General features: G+C 43.0%; 1 long non-coding RNA gene across 1 annotated transcript; it reads left to right on the forward strand.

Annotated features, from left to right (window-relative positions):
* Positions 1-1,737: 1,737 nt before the first annotated feature.
* LOC136209104 (uncharacterized) lies at positions 1,738-2,765 on the forward strand. Its single transcript, XR_010677396.1, has 3 exons — positions 1,738-2,100; positions 2,190-2,334; positions 2,434-2,765. It is a non-coding gene; the product is annotated as an uncharacterized lncRNA (long non-coding RNA).
* Positions 2,766-7,048: the final 4,283 nt, after the last annotated feature.

Below are 7,048 nucleotides of genomic sequence, written 5' to 3' on the forward strand. Positions count from 1 at the left end.
AAAACCATCAAACTCAAGCCCAACTTTCATTGTTTTTAAAATCATCCGTACCTCGTACCTCTTCGCCTAAAACATTAAAACAATTGAAAATATGAGATAGAAATCTTAGTAAGTAACTCTCAACTATAGAAACTAATTTTTACTTAAAATAGTTATACGTATACATTTGTAAAATCATTTAATCAAAAGAATACCTTAAAGTTTATAATTTAAAAATAACATTTTTATTCAATTAACAAACTAACCATATTTATATCCAATATCTTCAAATCAAACATAAATCAAAACATAATGATCATTATACAAACGTTTACTAAAACCAAAGTTCGAACCAAATTTCAATATTGTATCCATCACTGAGTATCCTTGTCCATCGGTTTTGATCAAATGGACCTTAATAACTATGTAGTATTTGGTCATTAATCGTTAGATCTAGGCTTATTAGAATTCTAAGATGGAGATTCAAAGCATCATATAGCTTGGATTTAATAAGCCTAGATATAATGGTGAATGACTAAATTCATTTGGTCATTAAGATGCATGTGAATATGGCTGATCCCTTTATATATCAATCCATATTGTCGCTACCGGATTTTTCAAGCACGAACACCGGAAGCTATATCGGTTAATAGTTTTTCCTAATTAAAACTATTTTTTAGAGTCGCCACCAATCAGAATTAACGCGTGATTGGACACCGAAAATGGTTGAATTTTAATGGATAAGGGGGTCTGCGAAATTGAGATTTTAGGTTCGTTTGTCGGTTACGTGTAGGGAAGAAAAACTTGATTAATCACCCTACCCCGCCCAAATATCGGTACTAAAAATGTGATTTATATGTGTTAAATATATTTGATTTATCTCGATCTTATTTGTACTTTTATAATATAATAAAGGCATATATAATCTTGTTACATGATTAATGTCGTAGATATTTAATATTTATGTAATGTTGAATCATTAATTGTATGAGTAATATTTAATTCGCATCTCTATGATATAGAACTGCGAATTAAAACGTTTAATTTTATATAATTTGGTAACGGATAATTCGTATTTCTATAATATAGAACTGTGAATTAACTCGTTCAGTTTTTGTTTATTTAGTAACGTTTAATTCATATTTCCATGACATGGAGCTATGGATTAATCCGTTCCTTTTTTATTAATTCGATGAAAACGTATTTCCGTAACGTCGAATTATGAACTGTCTTATTTAGTTTTAACGTTTAATTCCTATTTCTATAACATAGAACTATGAACTATCTCGTTATCCTTTTTTCATTTTTTATACCTTTGTAATATATACGTATAAATTAAACTGTTCCGCGTTAATTAAGTTTTAAATTTTTTACCGTTTTCATACCTCTATGACATAAAGATATAAATCGATTCGTCTTAACTTCATTAGTGTATACATGTTTGGTTTATATCCTTATGACATATAAATCAAGTCGTTTAATTCTTCATAAAATAAAAAAAAACAGATTAAATCTAACCAAATAAAGATAAATGATTTTTACTAGTGATATAGCACATACATGTTACACAAATTGATTTAAGTAAAAATTGGCATTAAACTAAATATAAATTAACAAAGTATATGTATGTATGAAAGGATTAAAGACATGGGCTTAGAATACTTACCTGGTCTGATCCAGTGTTGAGGAGGGCGAAATGGTCCTGTGTTCCTAAATCCCATTGATCCATTTACATGATAAATATAAGATTTGGATTTAGGGTTTTGTCTCATTTGTATACAGCCTCCATTCACCTTCTCCTTCTCTTCTCTCTCTCACAAGGAAGCCGCAACCCACTGCCATGGCTCCCGACGCCTCCTTGCTCTGCCGCCTTGCTCTTTTCTCCGTTTTCCTTTCCTTTCCTCTCAAAACGGAACCCGTCCCAAGCTAAAGGAATCCGGCGGATGACCGTTCAACATCGCCGACCTCCTCGTTTCCACGAGAACTTCTCTCGGATCTCCGCTCATTTCGTTCAGATCCGTTCACATCGGAGGCTGACGAAGCAGTTAACGACGGGGATGGCCTAAAGGTAGTGCTCTTCTGGTCGGCGGTCTGATTCCTCCTAAACGCGGCGGATCCACGGTGAGTTCTCGCCTTTTCCTCCCATTCCTTTTCTTCTCTTCTTGATTTCTAGCGCGACGTTCTGATACTATTTTTTTGGTTTTTTACAGGTGAAACGGAGCCGAACCACTTCCAATCTGTCCCGTTTAAGGGGTTTACAGGCGGTTTTACGCCCCTGGAGAGCTGACAGCCATCGCTCGGCTCCTTCGAGGTCCCTAGGAGGTCCGATCTACTCCTGATCTGGTTTCTCCTAAGGTAAATACTGTTTATTGTGTTTTTCCTTTCGTATGTTCTTCTTAAACGGAAACGTCACTGACTTATTGCTTTTCTTTGTTCGTTGAACCCGCAATACAGGTCTGTGGTGATTCATAGGTTTTGCTACAGATTAAGGAAGACAGAGATGTTTATTTGCTATTTTTTGTGTTTTCCGTTTGGTGAACAGAAGTTTCCCTGGATTTTGCTGTTGATTTGAAACAGAGACTGTTTCTTTTTATGATTCTGTGTCAAAGGACCTTTTTATCTTTTTGTTTTGGTTTAGTTGCAGATTCTATTCATTTTTCTTATTTGTTTTGTCTGGATCCGAGAAAGAGGGTAATCTCAACTTTAGTTGTATTGTAAACGTATTTTTAGTGTGAAGGAAGAGCAAACAAATCATTTCGGAATAAAATAGAAAGAAATTCTGTGCGTATCGACCCGTGCAGTGCTGTAGCTAACGCGTTAAGTATCCCGCCTGGGGAGTACGTTCGCAAGAATGAAACTCAAAGGAATTGACGGGGGCCCGCACAAGCGGTGGAGCATGTGGTTTAATTCGATGCAAAGCGAAGAACCTTACCAGGGCTTGACATGCCGCGAATCCTCTTGAAAGAGAGGGGTGCCTTCGGGAACGCGGACACAGGTGGTGCATGGCTGTCGTCAGCTCGTGCCGTAAGGTGTTGGGTTAAGTCTCGCAACGAGCGCAACCCTCGTGTTTAGTTGCCACTGTTGAGTTTGGAACCCTGAGCAGACTGCCGGTGTCTGTGCCATCCCTTTGTGGTACAGGATATTTACCGATGGAGTTGCATTTCGAGTGGAAGTTGAAGTGTTTTTCTAGCCCTAGGCTAGAATAGTTTGCCACCTATTTCCCTTCGAGCTAGTTGCTTTCGCCCTATCAGTCCTATCCCCTTGCAGCCCTTGGGATGAAGCAGCGTGAGCTCTTTTCTACCGATATTTCCAGCTGGGTAGTTTGAGCTTTTGATGTTGATGTAAGCAAGTGAGCGAGCCTGTGAAAAAGCCATCAGGGTCAAGTGCCTAAGCTAATGGAATCTCCAGTTGGAGTGCTAGTAGTTCCATCTGTCTAAGTAGTAGTAGAATAGTGAATGAATGAAAGAAAAGAAAATGGGATGCAATACTGATAACCCGCGAAGCCCAAAACGGGTTATATTCATTTCGTAAGCCCAGCCCATATTAAAGCCCCATGGGCTAAGATTGGACGGGACCCGAATGAAGGAAGCGGGCGCAGCGAGTAAACCGTCCCGAATTCCTAAACGGAGCGTCAAGACTCCCACTCAGAACCACGTTCGTTGCCATGAAAGTCACAAAAGGGACATGGCCTAAAAAGGGGTAACCGCCCTCAGAACGTGGTCCACTAAGGAGTAATCGCCCTCGGCGGTTACCCAAAAAACACCTATAAAAGGCCTTAAGAATAAGGGGGGAGGTACGTTCATATTTTTTCCCACAAAACTATTGCTAAATTATAGACTCAGTTTTACAAAAACTGACTTGATCGTCGGAGAGTTTTTCCGGAGATCCTGTCTTCGGTTTTGTTTTGCAGGTAACTCCGGCAAAGAATATCAAAGCGGATCCAGCAAGTTATCATTGGTGCGGTGAAGGTGGACCTTTTTTACCAACACTTGGTTAAAGGTACACGAAGAACATGTCAGAACCATCACGAACGACCGGTGTTACGACCAGATCCACTAGCATGAACTCACGAGGTTCACGGATTGCAAATTCGCAGCCTGCAGGTACTCAGCCTGTGGTGCTTAGCTCGTCAGGCCCCTCGGGACAATTGGGTCCCTTATTGGAAGTGCAGGTGCAAAATGAAATGGAGATGTCCAATAGCGATTTCGTGCAGATGGCAGGACAGGTCTTGGCTTCGAATATGAGCCAGGCGGCTGGCGATCGAATGATTAATTTATTAACCGCCCTCGTCGAACGCGATACCGCCATGGCGCCTGCCCCTCAGGAACCTGTGGTTATCTCAACACAATCACCGACTATTCCTGTCATACCTGTCCTTCCGCAGCCATCTCAGGTGCCAAATCAAGTGGGCCAGAGTAGTCGCACGAATCCACACAGTCACCCGAGCAACTACTCGCACCCAGATCTTATTACGACGACACATCCAACCTGGCAACCATCCCAACCGTTGCCAGGAATGCAAGGCACTCTTCCGCTACAACAACTGGACCCTTTTCCTCACAGACGTTCGGAATTGATGACGCCTAACACAACTATGTCTGGGCGTGAGCACACATGGAACTTTGATCCTATAACGGGACGGCGATTGGTCCACCAACAGGCACCCGTCTCAACACCGATGGGCGAGTGGATGCCATCCAGAATTCACCTGCAGCGGATGGAAGAGGTCCGGCGAGTACCCGATATTGACTTAGAAGATCAATTACGGAGCATGATGGAGCGAATGGGGTACTCACCTCGGTCGAGAGCAGAGGTCCAGAGCGATTCACCTTTTGCCCCTTCGTTGCGGGAATTCATTCCAGATCACAGAATCAAAGCACCTGCCATACCAAAATACTATGGGGATCCAAATTCTGACCCTGAGGCTCATGTCAGGAACTACAGAGAGTTAATGGATGTTGCAGGGGCAAGCGAAAGCATAATTTGCAGGTTATTCTCGACAACTTTGGGCGGTGCGGCATCTGATTGGTTTCGATCTTTACCGACAGAATCTATTCATAATTGGCAACAATATAGTCGGGATTTCTGTGCGAAGTTCGTGGGCTGTAAAGCGGCAGATGTGACAGATAGGCAGCTGAAGGAGATCAAACAGAGAAACTATAATTCCCTAAGGGAATTTGTTGTCGCCTTTAACGATATCCTGGTGCGATTGCAGAACCCAGATATCGTGAGTATTCGCAACATCATGGCGGATGGAACCACAGATTGGAGCATGCGGGAAGAAATCATCCGTAACAAACCACGCACTGTAGCCGAGCTCATGAAGATAGCAAAGGAATTCATGGAAGTGGATGATGTCAACAGGGAACATAGGTCCCAAACTCGGCGAGAAAGAGAGGCCGCTAGAACCACTTCGGACAGTCGGCGTCAGACCCAGTCCAAAAGTAATTTTGTTCGAAGAGGCGATCGTCCCTTTCAAGGTGGAGGATATCACATGCCACTAAACACGACTCGCCAAGACGTGTTACTTTGGATTGAAAAGAGCCCCTTGAAGAAGGATGTGCGGTTCCCCGAGGTGAAAGGCCGAACCAGTTTGGGGCGCTATCCCAGTAAGTATTGCAGGTTCCACATGTTGAATGGCCATGACACAGATGATTGCTACGAACTGAAGAAGGAAATAGAAAAACTGATCGAGAGAGGCAAGCTGAGTCAATTTGTAAGAAAAGAAACAGCTGATGAGAAAACAACGCTCCCGCATGAGGGAGAAACACGGCCAGAAAAGAAGCAGAAGAAAGGGGTGATAAACGTGATAGCAGGCAGAATCTACGAGCCTCCAACAAAAATAACTCGCCGTGAACGGCGAAAGAGCAACACACATAGGGGGGATGCCCTCAATTACTCATTTGCGAGAATCACGGAGCCATATGCGGATGCCCTGGTGATCATGATGGTCGTTGAAGGATGGGACGTCAAGCGGGTCCTTATCGACACAGGCAGTTCTTGCAACGTCATTACCCGGACATCATTCAACAAGTTGGGAATCAACGACGAGCGGATGGAACACACCTTCATGGATGTAACTGGTTTTGGGGGTCAATCCTCCCAAACAAGTGGGCAGGTGGTGTTGGAGGCAGAAATGGGCGATAAGAATCTAAAATGGCGAGGTGATTTAGAATTCGCAATTGTTGATCTCCCACTGGCCTACAACATAATTCTGGGACGGCCATTCCTGTCGGAGACGGAGTCGCTCATCTCAATGAAGCATTTAACGTTACATTTGCCAACACACCAAGGGCGAGTCATAGTTGAAGGTGATCAACTTGTATCTCAATAGGCCTATACATTATCACTTGAACCAAAACCGGAAGAGGAGGATAAAGTCGAAGAGAAGCTGCCGGCGGAAGCATTGGGAGAAACGGAACTATTCGCCATCTCGAATGACAAGAACGTGCGAATAGCGGCTGGACTCTCAGAAGAAACAAAGAAAGCCATTACCGAGGTATTGATCCAATGTGAGTCGGCATTTGCCGCCCCAAATGAAGTGCTAAAAGGAATAAGCCCAGACGTAGCAATCCATCGGTTGAATGTAGACAAAGGGGCAACCCCAGTGCGGCAAAAGAAGAGGGGACATGCTCCTGAGCGGCAAAAGGCGATTGAAAAAGCAGTGGCGGACTTGCTAAGGACGGATGCGATTCGAGAAGTCACCTATCCGGAATGGCTAGCCAATGTGGTGCTAGTTAAAAAGCCGAATGGAACGTACAGAATGTGCGTCGACTTCAAAGACTTGAACAAGGCATGTCCGAAAGATATGTATCCACTTCTTAACATTGATATATTGGTAGATGGAACTGCAGGATATGAAGCTTTATCATTCACCGACGTGAAATCCAGTTACCATCAGATACCCATGGAGAAGGCGGATGAAATCAAAACATCATTCATAACTCACCAGGCGACTTATTGCTTCAAGGTGATGCCCTTTGGATTGAAAAACGCGGGAGCAACATACCAGAGGATGATGAACAAGATATTTTCAGACAAATCCGGCGAGAACTTCTCGATCTATGTT

Source organism: Euphorbia lathyris, chromosome 10 (assembly GCF_963576675.1).
Source record: "Euphorbia lathyris chromosome 10, ddEupLath1.1, whole genome shotgun sequence".
NCBI classification, from domain to species: domain Eukaryota; kingdom Viridiplantae; phylum Streptophyta; class Magnoliopsida; order Malpighiales; family Euphorbiaceae; genus Euphorbia; species Euphorbia lathyris.